Source organism: Triticum aestivum, chromosome 5A (assembly GCF_018294505.1).
Source record: "Triticum aestivum cultivar Chinese Spring chromosome 5A, IWGSC CS RefSeq v2.1, whole genome shotgun sequence".
Lineage (NCBI taxonomy): Eukaryota > Viridiplantae > Streptophyta > Magnoliopsida > Poales > Poaceae > Triticum > Triticum aestivum.
This window is the reverse complement of record NC_057806.1, coordinates 360,921,278-360,938,146: the sequence shown is the minus strand read 5'-3', so window position 1 is coordinate 360,938,146 and position 16,869 is coordinate 360,921,278.

Genomic DNA, 16,869 nt, shown 5'->3' with positions numbered 1-16,869 from the left:
CCTCTGCAGAGTGTATAAACTAATCATGGTTAGTCGTGTCCCCGATTATGGACATCTTGAGTATCTAGTACTTGGAGTATCATAAGTATCTCATCACTCTAAACTAATATTGTTGGGTTGTTAATTACTTTAATTGGGATTGATTTGGAGGAACTTTCTCAATGATGTTTCAACTACCATGATAGTTAAATAAAATCTATTCCTTTGTTGTAGGGAAAAATTGGCTTTTCGCAAAAACTATAACCATAGAGCTTTCCACCAGCCAAATATGCATGTAGTGATAGCATCATTCTGCTCTTGCTCTACTGTGTTATCTTGCCAACATATTCCATGTGCTGACCCGTTTCGGGCTGCAACGTATTATGTTGCAGACTTTTCAGATGAGGAGTAAGGTTCGTTAGGTCATTGCCGTGCAGCTCAGCTATGTCGTTGGAGTTGATGAACTCACTTTATCTTCCAAGCCTTCCGCTGTTATCGTATTAGATGGCCTTAGCCATATTTATTGTAATAAGTTCTCTTTTGAGACATTCAATGTAATAACTGTGTGATTGCTACTCTGTTATAAACCCTCGAGTACTGTGTGTGTCAGCATTACCGATCCAGCGATGACACTGAAGCACAGAGACTTGGCCGTTTGAGGTCGGGTCGCTACAAGATGGTATCAGAGCACACGCTGAGTGTAGGACACGACCACTAAGCTAAAGCCCTAGATCACTATTCTCTTGTCATTTCTGACTCCTCTCCATTTTCTACTCTTTAGGATGGCGGACGCAAGGAACAAGTTTGCACAACCGGATGAAGAAGCACCTTTTGGACGACACTTGAAGGAAGTCACTAGGTACCTGAACATTGGAATACCAAGCTTCACCGAGACTTGCAATGCCACATTACCAGAAGAGGAGCGATGGATGATTCAAGTTCAAGTTCCAGGAAGGACATTCACGCCAGTCACTAAGCCCATAGAGTTTTCCTTCGATGCACCAACCTGGAGTCTAGGAAAGAGTATGGCAGCTCACATCACCATGGGACGCATTGGAGAAGTTTATCATAAGGAGATTAAGGATACTATCTATCAGATTTGTGGGTGCCGAGATGAGCAATGGGAGATGATCAGCACCAGGAAGGATAGATCAATTGTAGCTTTCATCCAGGAGTTAAAACAACACAGTCGTCGCCAGGAGTACCAGATCTGCACAGGAATGATAGACCTGAAGAAGGCAATGACTAGGATCACGGAACTGGAGGAAGAACTCAAGGCTACTCGTGAAGATTATGAGGAGGAAATCGTCGTACTAGTGGAGAAGAATGACGATCTAGAAAGTAAGCTAGGAGTATTTCTGGGAGACCCCGCACCAGGAGGAGAAGACGAAGAACCAAAGGAGATTCGCCCGGAGGACTACATTATCATCAACGACACCGACTCGGACCCCGACAATAGCGATGATGAATATGAAGACGAAGCTGGAGCAGACATTATGGAGTCTTCAACCGAAGAATATTTTTGGTAGACCACCACATCAGTAGTAGTATTCCACCATGTAAATAGTATAGTCCGAGCACTTTTGTAACGATAGTTAGATCGATTGTATGCCTTTGCTTGATTGATTGAGTGAAATGTTTGTGTTTGTCTCATGTGCATATGGGTAGTATTTTTCTCATTAGACCTCATTCTATTCTAATCTCTCCCCTCTAAACCCATCAGATGCCTCCGAGACGTGACCCCGGATTTACCTTCCCACCGGAGCTCACTCAGTTAATCCAGCAGCAGAATATCCTGATGCAGTTGTTAGTTCAGAACCAAGGCAACAACAATAACAACAACAACAATCCACCAGCACCGCCACCAGTTGACAACTTAGCCCGTTTCCTGAGGTTGCAGTCGCTGGTGTTTTCCAGTAGCACCGAGACCATAGTAGCAGATGATTGGCTCCGCAGGATTGGAAGGGAGTTAATCACTGCAGGATGTACCGATGCTGAGAAGGTGTGTTTTGCCGCACATCAGTTGGATGGACCAGCAGCCTCATGGTGGGAGAATTACATAGTCACCTACCCTATAGCCACTGTTACATGGGATCAGTTTTAGCAAGCCTTCCGTACAGCCCATGTCTCAACCGGAGCTATGAGTATGAAGAAGCGTGAGTTTCGCAACTTACGCCAGGGGAACCGTACTGTGGCTCAGTACGCGGATGAGTTTAGCAAGTTATCTCGCTATGCCCCTGATGATGTGGCCACATATGCCGCAAAGCGGGAGAAGTTTATGGAAGGGCTGAATGATGAGATGAGCATGCAGTTGATGGTGGCAACATTAAACAACTACCACGAGTTGGTAGATAAGGCTCTTATGATTGAAGGGAAGCAACAACAAATTGAGAGCCGTAAGAGGAAGTATGGACAAGGAAGGTATAATTCAGGAGCTCAGCAGAAGCCTCGCCTTACCCCGAACTCGGGAGGACTTGTTCATAACCATGGAGGCCACACCCACAATGGAGGAAGTAACCATAATCATATTGGCCCAAGGAATGTGAATGGGAATGGAGCAAGCAACAATCATAACCGTTCCAATCCAGCCACACCCGCGAAGAGAGACCTAAGCCACGTTACTTGTTTCAAGTGCAGGAAGACTGGACACTATCCCACGGAGTGCCCTGAAGCAAAGAATGGAAATGGCAATGGGAGCGCTCGAAAGAATCCCAATCCATTCAACAAAGGACAAGTGAACCACGTCAATGAGGAGGAGGTTGAAGAATAGCCAGACGCGGTTATTCGTAAGTTTTTGGTTAAGTCTTTTACCACCCTTGATCTTTTTGATAATGGTGCATCGCATTCATACATATCAAGGGAATTCATGGATAAGTTTAAACTACCGACCCAAACCCTTAGGACCCATCTGTTAGTGAGTTCACCTGGAGCAGAGTATATGGCTAGTCGATGGTGCGACCAGATACCCCTAACCATTGGTAGCCATGTTTTTTCGTCCGACCTAATAATCTTGGAGTCACAAGGATTGGATGTGATATTAGGCATGGACTGGATGTCAAAGTATGGAGGAAGCAATGACTGTGTTAGTAAGTCAATTTGTCTCACTATCCCTGAGGGAAAAAGGATCAAGTATGTATCTAGGCATGCGCCAAGAAGTAGCCAAGTGAATACCCTCACGGGAGTTGTTCAGGAGGAAGTGCCTGTAGTGAAGGATTACCCGGATGTTTTTCCAGAAGAGTTACCAGGCATGCCACCGGAATGAGACATCGAGTTTTTGATAGAGCTACTGCCAGGCACCGGGCCTATATCGAAGTGGCCATATCAGATGCCCACAAATGATCTGGAGGAGATTAAGAAACAGATCAAGGAGTTATTGGAGAAAGGTTACATTCGACGGAGCTCATCACCATGGGGAGCCCTAGTGCTTTTGGTCGAGAAGAAGGATAAGTCTCTAAGAATGGTTGTTGATTATCGTGCGTTAAATGAGGTGACGATCAAGAACAAATACCCACTGCCGATGATCAATGATTTGTTCGACCAGCTGCAAGGAGCTAAGGTGTTTTCAAAGATCGACCTACGATCTGGATATCACCAGCTGAAGATACGAGAGAAGGACATACCAAAGACATCATTCACCACACGGTACGGGTTGTATGAATATAAGGTCATGTCATTTGGACTGACTAACGCCCCTGCCTACTTCTTGAGCATGATGAACAAAGTATTCATGGAATATTTGGATAAGTTTGTTGTGGTGTTCATTGATGATATAATGGTATACTCGAAGAATGAGGAGGAGCACGAAGAGCATTTGCGCTTCGTTCTTAAGAAACTTAGGGAACATCAGTTGTATGCCATGTTCAGCAAATGTGAGTTTTGGCTGAAGTAAGTTGGATTCCTTGGACATGTTATATCAGGAGAAGGTGTAACCGTAGATCCTACCAAGGTTCAATCAATCACTGAATGGTTGGCACCCACTTCAGTTAGCGAGATCCGCAATTTTCTTGGACTCGCGGGATACTATCTGAGATTCATTGAGATTTTTTCCAAAATTGCGAATCCAATGACGGAGTTATTGAAGAAGGATACCAAATTTAAATGGAAGGAAGAATGTGAAGCAAGTCTCAGGAGTTAAAGAAACATTTGACTACAGCCCCAGTGTTGATTCTGCTGGATATACGTAAGCAGTTCCAAGTGTATTGCGATGCCTCTCACTTAGGACTTGGAAGTGTGGTTATGCAGGACGGAAGAGTTGTTTCGTATGCCTCGCGACAACTGAAACCGCATGAGTTGAGTTATGCCACGCATGATTTGGAGTTGGCTGCCGTAGTGCATGCGTTGAAGACCTGGAGGCACTACCTTATTGGAAATCATTGTGATGTGTACACGGATCATAAGAGTTTGAAGTACATTTTCACACAGAAGGAGTTGAACCTTAGACAGAGGAGATGGTTGGAGCTTATAAAGGATTATGACATGAAGCTTCACTATCATCCAGGAAGGCCAATGTCGTAGCCGACGCTTTGAGTCGGAAGAGTTATGCTAATACCCTAGTGAGCACGGGATTGCCGAAGGAGTTAGTAGAGGATCTTAGGGAACTTCGATTGGAGATTGTTCCTAGAGGTTTTGTTGCAACCATGGAGGTTCAGTCTACATTGTTAGGAAAGATTTGAGAAGCTTAGAAGGAGGACAAAGAGATTGCCGAGATAAATGAGAGAATGAGCGAAGGAAAGGCCAAAGGTTTTCGTGAGGATGAGCACGACACCTTATGGTTTGAGGACCGTGTTTATGTGCCCAATAACACGGAGATCAAGAAGTTAATACTTCAGGAGGCTCATGACTCACCATACTTGATACACCCCGGAAACACCAAGATGTATTTGGATTGGAAGGAATGTTTCTAGTGGACTGGTATGAAGAAGGATATTGCTGAGTATGTAGTCGTATGTGATGTATGTCAGAGAGTGAAGGCTGAGCATCAAAAGCCAGCAGGATTGTTACAGCCTATGCCGATACCCGAATGGAAGTGGGGTAAACTTGGCATGGATTTTATCACCGGATGACCCAGGACCAAATCAGGATACGATTCTATATGGGTAGTAGTTGATCGCTTGACCAAAGTAGCTCACTTTATCCCGATGGAAACCACCTATACAAGTGCGAAGTTGGCCAAGATATATATGACTAGGATCGTATGTCTGCATGGAGTTCCGAGGACCATCGTATCATATAGAGGGACACAGTTTACTTCAAAATTTTGGCATCAGTTGCACCAAACTTTGGGAACAAGACTGTAATTCAGTACAGCTTATGGACAGACCGAGAGAGTCAACCAGATTCTGGAGGATATGTTGAGGGCATGTGCGCTCGATTATGGATCTAGTTGGGATGACCATTTTCCCTATGCGGAGTTCTCATACAACAATAGCTACCAAGACAGTTTGAAGATGGCACCGTTCGAAGCCCTGTACGGACGAAGGTGCAGAACACCGTTGATGTGGGATCAAGTCGGAGACCGACAATTGTTTGGACCAGATCTGATCAAAGAGTCTGAAGAGAAAGTTAAGTTGATCAGAGATAAACTGAAGATAGCTCAGTCCAGGCAGAAGAGTTATGCAGAAACGCAAGGAAATAACCTATGAAATTGGAGATAGAGCGTATCTGCGAGTGTCACCCTTGCGAGGAGTGAAACATTTTGGAGTTAAGGGAAAGTTAGCCCCGAGATTTGTAGGGCCGTATCGAATTTTGGAACGTATGGGAGAAGTTTCCTACAAGTTGGAGTTACCTGAAGGACTGTCAGGAGTTCATGATGTATTTGATGTTTCACAGCTGAAGAAGTGTCATGCTGAGATGGCCGATATACCATTAAGAGATATAGTACCCTTGGATGCGATTCAGTTGGGCAGTGATTTGACCTATGAGGAGAAGCAGTCAGGATTCTCGAATTTGCCAACCGAATCACCCGCAGCAAGGTTATCAAGTTTTGCAAAGTTTAGTGGAGCCACCATACTGAGGATGAAGCCACCTGGGAACGAGAGGATGATCTTCGCAAAGACCACCCACACCTATTCTCTAGCCAACCCGAATCTCGAGGGCGAGATTCATCTTAAGGGGGGTAGGTTTGTAACATCCCAAATTTTCAATTTGGAATGTTATACATAGATCATCCATGCATATCATATTTTATTGCATTTCATTTTGTGATCCTCGAAACCCTAAGCAACTCAAGGACCCTCCGAGAGAGTTGGGGATTTCCCTGTTTTCAAATTTGAGTTTTTTCAAATATTGAAACGAGGATTTTTGGTTTTAATTATTTTTCTCTCCGAAAATATTTCATATTAAAATACATAAGAGGAGATAATATGACTTCTCCAAAATAAATGAAATATTGGAGGAAAAAGATTAAAATCAAATATTTGATTTTTATCTGGAGTTTATTGCTATTTTATTCGAATTAGAAAAATTGCACGTTTTCAAATTTGCATTTTAGGGCCAAGAAAATGTTCACCTTGTTTTAAATGTTTTATTTAGATGGTGAAAATTTGTTTTGGCATTTTTAGAATTTCATTTTATTTTCTAGGATTCTTTTTATTTCGGCGGAATTATTTTTAAAAAACGTGCAGTGGCTAGCTGGGCCGAAGCCCAGCCGCCAGCCCACTCCCCGCGCCACCGTCTCCAAGCAGGAGACTGCGCGCCCGCGCCGCCGCTCGAACCGGAGTCCGGCCGGGACTCATCTCTCGCGCCGTGCCCCCTCCGCCGTAAGCCGCCGCCTAGCACCCTCCTTAAAAGCCGCCGCCCCGCCGCCCTTGGAGCCCGCACCACCCCGCCACCGCAAGCCGCCGACCCCGCCGCCGCAAGCCGCCGACCCCGCCACCGCAAGCCGCCGTGCCGCTGTCACCCGTTGCCGCGCTGACCCGCCGCCTTGCCCGCACCGCCGCCGCCCCACACTGCCCCGCCGCCTGCCGGAGCAGCCCCGCCACGCCGGACTTCGCCAGAGGTAGAACTGTACGGTTTTTTAAAAAACGTGTTGCGATTTTTTTAGAAACCCTGGTTTTTTTGGCTAGATCGGTTCACCGGTTTTTCGCGGTTTAGTAAAAGACAACGAACATTCGTTCGTTAGCCTGTTCGTCAGTTTTCTTTTTCTCGGATTTTCCGCGATTATTTTCAATCGCGATTTCTGATCCGATTTTCGTTTTTGTTTATATTTTCGCTCGTTTGTCAGAATCAGGCGATTCCAGCGCCTAGATCTTCGTCTCGAAACCCTCTTTCCGTTTACCCAACTTGAACAAGCTTTTGCTATTGTTAAATTTGACCTTTGTCCAGATTAGTAAACGGATCTTGTTTCTTTCGCAGTTTGAGTTTGGTTGCTCCGTTTGATTTGATTCTTTTCGTAAACCGGATTTCTTTTGTTGAGCTTTCTGGTTAGATCTTCTTGTTTGAGTTTTACCCGTGTTTCCTTGCTTGATTGCTTATGTATGCTATTGTTTGTTTGTGATAGAACACCCGGAGTGCGAAGCGTGCTACATCGAGTCCCTAGGTTTTCCGGATCATGAGTAAGGCAAGTAACACTTTGATCATACCCCTTTATCACCCAGTTTTTATGCATTAGTTCCAATCCTCAAACATTGCAAGGTTAGGATGTGATTAACATGTGCGTTGGGAAGTAGTTGATGAGGTAGAACCTATTGCCCTGTTATATTCAAACCCTTGGGAGTTACTTCTACGTATTGCTTATATTGCTATACTATGCTCGTAGACGTGGTTGGGTGAGTGAAATCCATGACAAATGTGAGATTGTTAATTAAGGGTTCAACTTACGGTGGCAACTTGAATACACATCTGGGTGGATTGTTTGTTGGGCACCTGGGGAATCCAGTGTTGTCCTAGGATATCCTGGAGTACCCGTGTGATAATCCTATGGTCCGCCACCCAGGCTCAAAGGGAACTGAGATATTTTCATGCTAGAAACTTCCGTGTGCAACCACAAGCTATTATGGGCTCTAGCATAGTTGAGTAAGTTGCGTGAAGCTTCCGAAGAGGTGGATCAGCAGGTAGTGGGATGTAGGTTGGTATGGTCTGCCCGGAGTAAGGAGTTAATGCTTCTGAAAGCCTGTGTCTCGGTCATCTGTTTCTCAAACACCCTGTAGTGCGAGAAATCCAACGGAGGAGATCGGGTCTTGTGGGGAAAAGTGCGCAAACATCTGCAGAGTGTATAAACTAATCATGGTTAGCCGTGTCCCCGGTTATGGACATCTTGAGTATCTAGTACTTGGAGTATCATAAGTATCTCATCACTCTAAACTAATATTGTTGGGTTGTTAATTACTTTAATTGGGATTGAGTTGGAGGAACCTTCCCAATGATGTTTCAACTACCATGATAGTTAAATAAAATCTATTCCTTTGTTGTAGGGAAAATTTGGCTTTTCGCAAAAACTATAACCATAGAGCTTTCCACCGGCCAAATATGCATGTAGTGATAGCATTATTCTGTTCTTGGTCTAATGTGTTATCTTGCTAGCATATTCCATGTGCTGACCCGTTTTCGGGCTGCAACGTATTATGTTGTAGACTTTTCAGACAAGGAGTAAGGTTCGTTAGGTCATTGCCGTGCAGCTCAGCTATGTTGTTGGAGTTGATGGACTCACTTTATCTTCCAAGCCTTCTATTGTTAGCAGATTAGATGGCCTTAGCCATATTTATAAGTTCTCTTTTGAGACATTCAATGTTATAAAGTGTGTGATTGCTACTCTGTTATAAATCCTCGAGTATTGTGTGTGTCAGCATTACTGATCCAGGGATGACACTGAAGCACAGAGACTTGGCCGTTTGAGGTCGGGTCGCTACATCATCATGCCATATTTTTCTCAAAACTAACTAAAACTCACTTGAATAAATCGTATGGATCTTTGGTCCATTTAAACCGAGGGAATTCACATAGCGATTCTCTTTATAACTGATACGTCTCCGTCGTATCTACTTTTCCAAACACTTTTGCCCTTGTTTTAGACTCTAACTTGCATGATTTGAATGGAACTAACCCGGACTAACGCTGTTTTTAGTAGAATTGCCATGGTGTTATTTATGTGTAGAAATAAAAGTTCTCGAAATGACCTGAAACTTCACAGAATGTCTTTTTGGAAATAATAAAAAATCCTTGCAAAAGATGAAGACCAGGGGGCCCACACCCTAGCCACGAGGGTGGGGGGCGCGCCTGCCCCCCTGGGCACGCCCCTACCTTGTGGGCCCCCTGGAGCTCCTCCGGCCTCAACTCCAACTCTATATATTTGCTTTCGGGGAGAAAAAATCAGAGAGAAGGATTCATCACGTTTTACGATACGGAGCCGCCACCAAGCCCTAAAACCTCTCGCGAGGGCTGATCTGGAGTCCGTTCGGGGCTCCAGAGAGGGAAATCCGTCGCCATCGTCATCATCAACCTTCCTCCATCACCAATTTCATGATGCTCACCGCCGTGCGTGAGTAATTCCATCGTTGGCTTGCTGGACGGTAATGGGTTGGATGAGATTTATCATGTAATCGAGTTAGTTTTGTTAGGGTTTGATCCCTAGTATCCACTATGTTCTGAGATTGATGTTGCTATGACTTTGCTATGCTTAATGCTTGTCACTAGGGCCCGAGTGCCATGATTTCAGATCTGAACCTATTATGTTTTCATCAATATATGAGAGTTCTTGATCCTATCTCGCAAGGCTATAGTCACCTACTATGTGTTATGATCCGGCAACACCGAAGTGACAATAATCGGGATCACTCCCGGTGATGACCGTAGTTTGAGGAGTTCATGTATTCACTATGTGTTAATGCTTTGGTCCGGTACTCTATTAAAAGGAGGCCTTAATATCCCTTAGTTTCCGCTAGGACCCCGATGCCACGGGAGGGTAGGACAAAAGATGTCATGCAAGTTCTTTTCCATAAGCATGTATGACTATATTCTGAATACATGCCTACATTACATTGATGAATTGGAGCTAGTTCTGTGTCACCCTAGGTTATGACTGTTACATGATGATCCGCATCCGGCATAATTCTCTATCACCGATCCATTGCCTACGAGCTTTTCATATATTGTTCTTTGCTTATTTACTTTTCCGTTGCTATTGTTACAATCACTACAAAATACCAAAAACATTACTTTTGCTATCGTTACCTTTTGCTACCATTACCACTACTATCATATTACTTTGCTACGAAATACCTTGCTGCAGATATTAAGTTTCCAGGTGTGGTTGAATTGACAACTCAGCTGCTAATACTTGAGAATATTCTTTGGCTCCCCTTGTGTCGAATCAACAAATTTGGGTTGAATACTCTACCCTCGAAAATTGTTGCGATCCCCTATATTTGTGGGTTATCAAGACTATTTTATGGCCACGTTGTCGGGGAGCATAGCTCTATTCTTTGAGTCACCTGGGATTTATATCTGCTTATCATTATGAAGAACTTGAGAGATCCAAAAACCAAGATTTATCCCTCAACTACGAGGGGAGGTAAGGAACTGCCATCTAGCTCTGCACTTGATTCACCTTCTGTTTTGAGTAAGCTTGCGACACCTAAACCTACTTCTTCTATTCATTCTCATATGCCGCATGTTATTGATGATGCCACTTCTGCTATGCATGATACTTATGATGAAACTACTTCTTTGCTTGATACTATTGTGCCACTTGGTGAATTTCTTGATGAACAACTTGCTAGGGTTAGAGAGAATGAAATTATTGAAACTGATAATATTGATGAAAGTGATGATGAAGACTCTCCCCCCTAATAAATATGAATCGCCTGTTATTCCTGAGGGTTACATTTTGGAAAAAGAAGCTGCTTTAGCTATTTTAGCTTGCAAAGATAGATACGAGCTCAAGAGGTTATTAGCTAAATGGAAGCAACAATCTCTTAATGCTAGAATGAAACCTGACCATGCTTTTTCTACTTCACCTATATGTGTTACTAATAAGGATTATGAATTCTTTGTTGATCCTGATATAATTACTTTGGTTGAATCTGATCCTTTTCATGGCTATGAATCTGAAACTGTTGTGGCACATCTTACTAAATTAAATGATATAGCCACCCTGTTCACTAATGATGAGAAATCTCGCTACCTTTATATCCTTAAAATATTTCCGTTCTCATTAAAGGGTGATGCTAAGATATGGTTTAATTCTCTTGATCCTGGTTGTGTGTGTAGTCCCCAGGATATGATTTATTACTTCTCTGCTAAATATTTCCCTACTCATAAGAAACAAGCTACTTTGAGGGATATATATAATTTTGTGCAAATTGAAGAAAAGAGTCTCCCAAAAGCTTGGGGCGGCTTCTCCAATTACTTAATGCTTTGTTGATCATCCTCTTAAGAAAAATGAAACACTTGATATCTTTTATAATGGACTAATCGATGCTTCCAGAGATTACCTGGATAGTTGTGCTGGTTCCGTTTTCAGGGAAAGAACACCGGATGAAGCTAAAATTCTATTGAATAATATGTTGACAAATGAAAATAACTGGACACTTCCTCAGCCGGCTCCTGAGCCTATTCCTAAACCAACTCCGAAGAAGAGAGGTGTTCTATTTCTCGGTCCTGAAGATATGCAAGAGGCAAAGAAATCTATGAAAGAAAAAGGTATTAAAGCTGAAGATGTTAAGAATTTACCTCCTATTGAAGAAATACATCACTACAAAAAAAGACACATCCATGAAATTTTGGGCCGAACGAATTTTTTTTCTGTCATTCATATGACACTTCTATGACGATAATTGTGACAAATCCCGGTATCATCATAGATGTGGTGGGATCCTACTTCTATGACAAAAAATCATGACAGAAAATCGGCTTTTCATCCTGGGCGGGCCAGAGACGCAGCTGCATGACATTCTTTGGGCCGTCCATGATGGAAAAAACCGTGGTAGAAGCGAGGGGGAGGAAAATTTCGGGGAGTTCCCGGTTATGGTGGGAGGTCGGGAGCCGAGCGATGCACGCTTCTCTCGTACACGTACGCGCGTGTGTGCGAGGCGTTGGCTCTATCTGAACCCGAGCGAGGCGTTGGGCTCTAACTGAACCCGAGAAATTGCACTGTAGGCTACGCGTTACTGAACCCGAGAGATCAATCGATGGCTGTTAACTGAACCCGATCGAGCGATTCCTTCGCTATTGCTACTAACGGAAGCCGATCGATGCTGCCTCTGGACGAACAGTGAGCGTTGCGGGGGGGTGGATGAACAGTTCCCGGTGGGGGTGGATGAACAGGACCCCGTGGTGTTGCCTCTGGATGAACAGGACCCCGATCGATCGAGCCGGTTGGGGCTGGATGAACAGGACCCCGTGGAGGGCTGGATGAACAGGACCACCCCGTGGAGGGCAGGATGAACAGTAGATGGTGGAGGGCAGGATGAACAGTAGCCCGTGGAGGGGTGGTTGAACAGGAGCCCGTGGAGAGGGCTGGTTGAACAGTAGCCGGTGGAGTAGCGCGCGGTGGAGGCTGGATGAACAGGAGCCCATGGATGAACAATCGCAGGTGGAGGCTGGAGGAGGTCGATGGTGGATGAACAGTAGCTCGTGGAGGCTGGAGGGGTCGACGGTGGAGATGAACAGTATCCCGTGGAGTCCCGTTTTGTGGTACGCCACACCCCTCCCGATGAACAGGACCCCCTTTCGACCATAGCGCTCCAACACAAGTCCGTTTCCTCCGTTTTGCGGTACGCCACACCCCTCCCGATGAACAGGACCCCCGTTTCGACCGTAGGAGGTCCGTTTCCTCCGTTTTGCGGTACGCCAGACCCCTCCCGATCAACAGGAACCCGTTTCGAACGTGGCCGGTCGAACACAAGGCCGTTTCCTCCGTTCTGCGGTATGCCAGGCCTCGTTTCCATCGCCTATTCCGTCCAAGCCCTCCCGATGAACATGACGCATTCTATTGCCTCCCCATGAACACGACGCATTCCGTTTCCTCCTGATGAACATGACGACGACGCTGTTTCTCTGTTCCAACCCAGCCATGTACACAAGCCATGGCCGTACGTATCTGCGAGTAGGCGTTCGAGACCCCGCCCGTATGTACACATACGTGGCCATATTTTCTTTCTTGCCCCCTGGCCATTGTACGTACGTGTACATGCTACGTGTGCGCCTCTACTACGACACGTGCGCGCCTCTACATCCACCAGTATATATGTACGTACACGTTCACGACCAGAATGACAACGCTACGTACGCTTCGACCAGGTGGGTCTCGACTGTCAGGCACTTCCTTGCGTGCGAAGATGTAGCTGGTGGGTCCCAGCAGTCAGGGGCAAACATTTTTTCGCGAAATACGGTGGCCCATCTAGTGGGTCCCCGCTGTCAGGTGGAGGAATAGTTATTTTGCACATAATAAGGAGGCACTTCCTTGCTGCGGCCATGGACCCAGCTATCAGCCTCTCCACGTACAGTCCACGTCCGACGGAAGCCGTTCCTTGACCATGTTGACCACGCCGCGCCGAGAGCACCAGGGCGGTGGATGACGGCAAGAACTAGGAAGGGGACGATGCGGAGCCAGGGAAGACGCGGCAGTGGATGCCCACGCGTAGAGGAGTACAAAGGTTCACTGGTTCGCTGCAGTGTGAGGCTGCCGTCGTCGTAGAATAATAGGGGGTGTGGGTGAGTAGAGGGATGTCCTAGCCAGCGGTGGGGGTAGTAGGGGGCGGTGAGGCCTCCACCGCATCGCAGCCGGCCACGGGAGGCAGGAGCACAAGGCATGACCAGCGCTGGTTTGGGCAGCTGGAGCAAGAAGACCAGAGGTTGAAGAAGCACTACGACTGTTGGATGGACATTGTACGGTCACTGGAGCTAGAATCGTGCATATTGACTAAGTTGACAAAGCCCTCCGTCCTCATCAACTTAGTAGGCCCACAAGTCATCCTCCCACCAAGGTGGGTCCCAGCTAGCAGGGGTATTCATTTTTTTGTGCGTAATAAGGAGGCACTTCCGGTGGGTCCGAGCTGACAGCAGGGGGAACGTTTTTTTCGCAAAATACGGTGGCCCGTCGGGTGGGTCCCAGCAGTCAGGGGCAAACATTTTTTCCCAATATACTGGTGGGCGTCTGGTGGGTCCCTGCTGTCAGGTGGAGGAATAATTATTTTCCGCGTAATAAGGAGGCACTTCCTTGCGGCTGCCATGGACCCAGTTGTCAGCCTCTCCACGTATAGTATTCTTCCGATGGAATTCGGTCGTTGACCATATTGACCACGCCGCGCCGGCAGCACCATGGCGGTGGACGACAGCGAGGCCTAGGAAGGGGACGACGCGGAGCCGGGGAAGACGCAACAGTGGATGCCCATGCGGAGAGGAGTACGAGGGTTCACTAGTTCGGCTGCACTGCCGTCACCGCAGAATAACAGGGGGTGTGGGTGAGTGGAGTGGGGGGATGGCCTGGCCAGCGGTGGGAGTAGTATGGGGGCGGTGAGGCCTCCGCGATAGCACAGCCGGCCACGGGAGGCAGGAGCAGGCGGCACGACCGGCGCTGCTTTGGGCGGCTGGAGCAAGAAGACCAGAGGTTGAATAAGCACTACGGCCGTTGGATGGACATCATACGGTCAGTCGAGCTACAATCATGCATATTTACTAAGTTGACAAAGCCCTTCGTCCCCGCCAACTTAGTAGGCCCACTATACTGGGTCCCAGCTAGCAGGGGGAGTATTCATTTTTTGTGCGTAATAAGGAGGCATTTCCTTGTGTGCGAAGATATAGCTGGTGGGTCTGAGCTGTCAGCGGCGGTAACGTTTTTTTCGCGAAATACAGAGGCCGTTTCGGTGGGTCCCAGATGTCAGGTGGAGGAAATCATTATTTTGCGTGTGATAAGGAGGCATTTCCGTGCGTGCGGCCGTGGACCCAGCTGTCAGCCTCTCCATGTACAGTCCACTTCAGATGCATGTCGGGCGTTGACCATGCTGACCACGCCACGCCGAGAGCACCAGGGCGGTGGACGACGGTGAGGCCTAGGAAGGGAACGACACGGAGGCAGGGAAGACTCGTCCCGTTGTTTTTGTTTCCCACGCGGAGGGGAGTATGACTGTACGAGGGTTTACTGGTTCGTCTGCCGTCGCCGGAGAATAACAGTAGGTGTGGGTGAGTAGAGGTATGGCTAGGCCAGCGATGGGAGTACGGTGGGGCGGTGAGGCCTGCGCGGTAGCACAACTATTCGCGGGGAGGAGGGAGCAGGCAGTCCCGCCGGTGCTTGTTTAAGCGGCTGGAGCAGGAAGAGCAGAGATTGAAGAAGCACGACGGCCGTTGGATGGACATCCAACAGTATACAGGCCATCTGTGGAAAGCCTCAAATCTGTGGAAAACAACATACGGCCCATCTGCCATTATTTCAAATAATTTACAGCCCATTTGCTAATTCTTACAGGTTTTTTTGGAGCCCATATTCTTTATGTTAGCATTACAGCCCATATTGTGGCCATGGTTAAAAAATTATATGAAATTTTGCATATGTTGGTGCGGTCTGAACTGTTTTTAATCCTGAAATTTCGAGTCACATTCAGACTGATTTTAAAAATAAATGTATATCAATATAAAATCCAATAAATTGTCCATGCATAAAAATCAATGCAATTTAAAATCTCAAAATGAAAAAAAGATATTTGAAAATAATTGCCGGTTTGATGTGTTTTAAAAATGTACAGCCCATTTCTCATTACTGATAGGCCATTTTCTCGGCACGCCTAATGAAGCTCTCCTCGTCTTGAAAGATTTGCAGCCCAACAGGCCTAATAAAGTGACTTACTTGACAAATCACAAAAGAACCGGGCTAGCCATTTTCAGAAAGAAAAAAACTACTGGGATGGTCTGTGGTAAAGATAAAAGAAAAGGCTATCTAGACAGGCCAGAGTGTCCCGCACAGCCCAGTTGACACCCTGCTTCCGTCTCAAAAACAAGTTAGATAAATGCCACTCCAATTATGGCGATTCATAAAAATGCCACTGCAATTTCCAAACTTTGAAAAATGCCACTGCAATTTTTGCAAACTATGAAAAACGCCACTGCAGTTTGCAAACTTTGAAAAACGCCACTCCAGACTTCAAAAAATGCCACTAGAAATGGCATGAAATGGCATTTTTCAAAGTTTGGAAATTGCAGTAGCATTTCTCGGATACACCAGATTTGGAGTGGCATTTATCAAATTACCCAAAACAAAAATAACTGGGCGAGCTGCTGGGTCCCTGGTGTCAGCCGCTCATTGTGCAATTCTCTCGTTTATTGACTACGTTGACAATGGCATGGGACCCAGATGTCAGAAATCCACTAGGAGGAGCCATTTTTTATTGGCTTGAAATAAGGAGGCACTTGCTTGCGTACTGCCATGACCTTGGCGGGTCCCTGCTGTCATCCTCTCCACGTACAATACCAGTTAGTCATGCTTCAAAACTGATCGGCACGCCATTAAAAAAATAAAGGTCGATAACTAATGCGGCACCTCGGTCCAACGCGGCCAGATCGCATTTTGCACGAGAAATTACACACCATGTTTCATTGACATGTGGTCTCGTTCCAACATATCAGTGAGACGACGGCGAGTAGTAGGAGTATTTTCGAATGGACGTGTAGGCCGGGGCGCCTCTTTGTGAACCGTGGCAAACTCGCAACCGTCCACCGACTCTTCGCCTTTCCCTCTCGATTTGGATCTGCTATCGCACGCTCTTCCTCTCCCTCCTCCATTTTCCTTCAGCCCTTCACCCTTTCTTCTGCCATTGTTCGATCATCTTCTCCATGGAGGGAACAGGCTGGAAACGACCCCGTTATTCTTGCCCCGATCTGAAAGATGACGTGGTGGAGGAACTCATTGATCGGTGCGACGTCATCACCTCGGCTAGCATGGCAGGTTCGTTCAAGCCCATT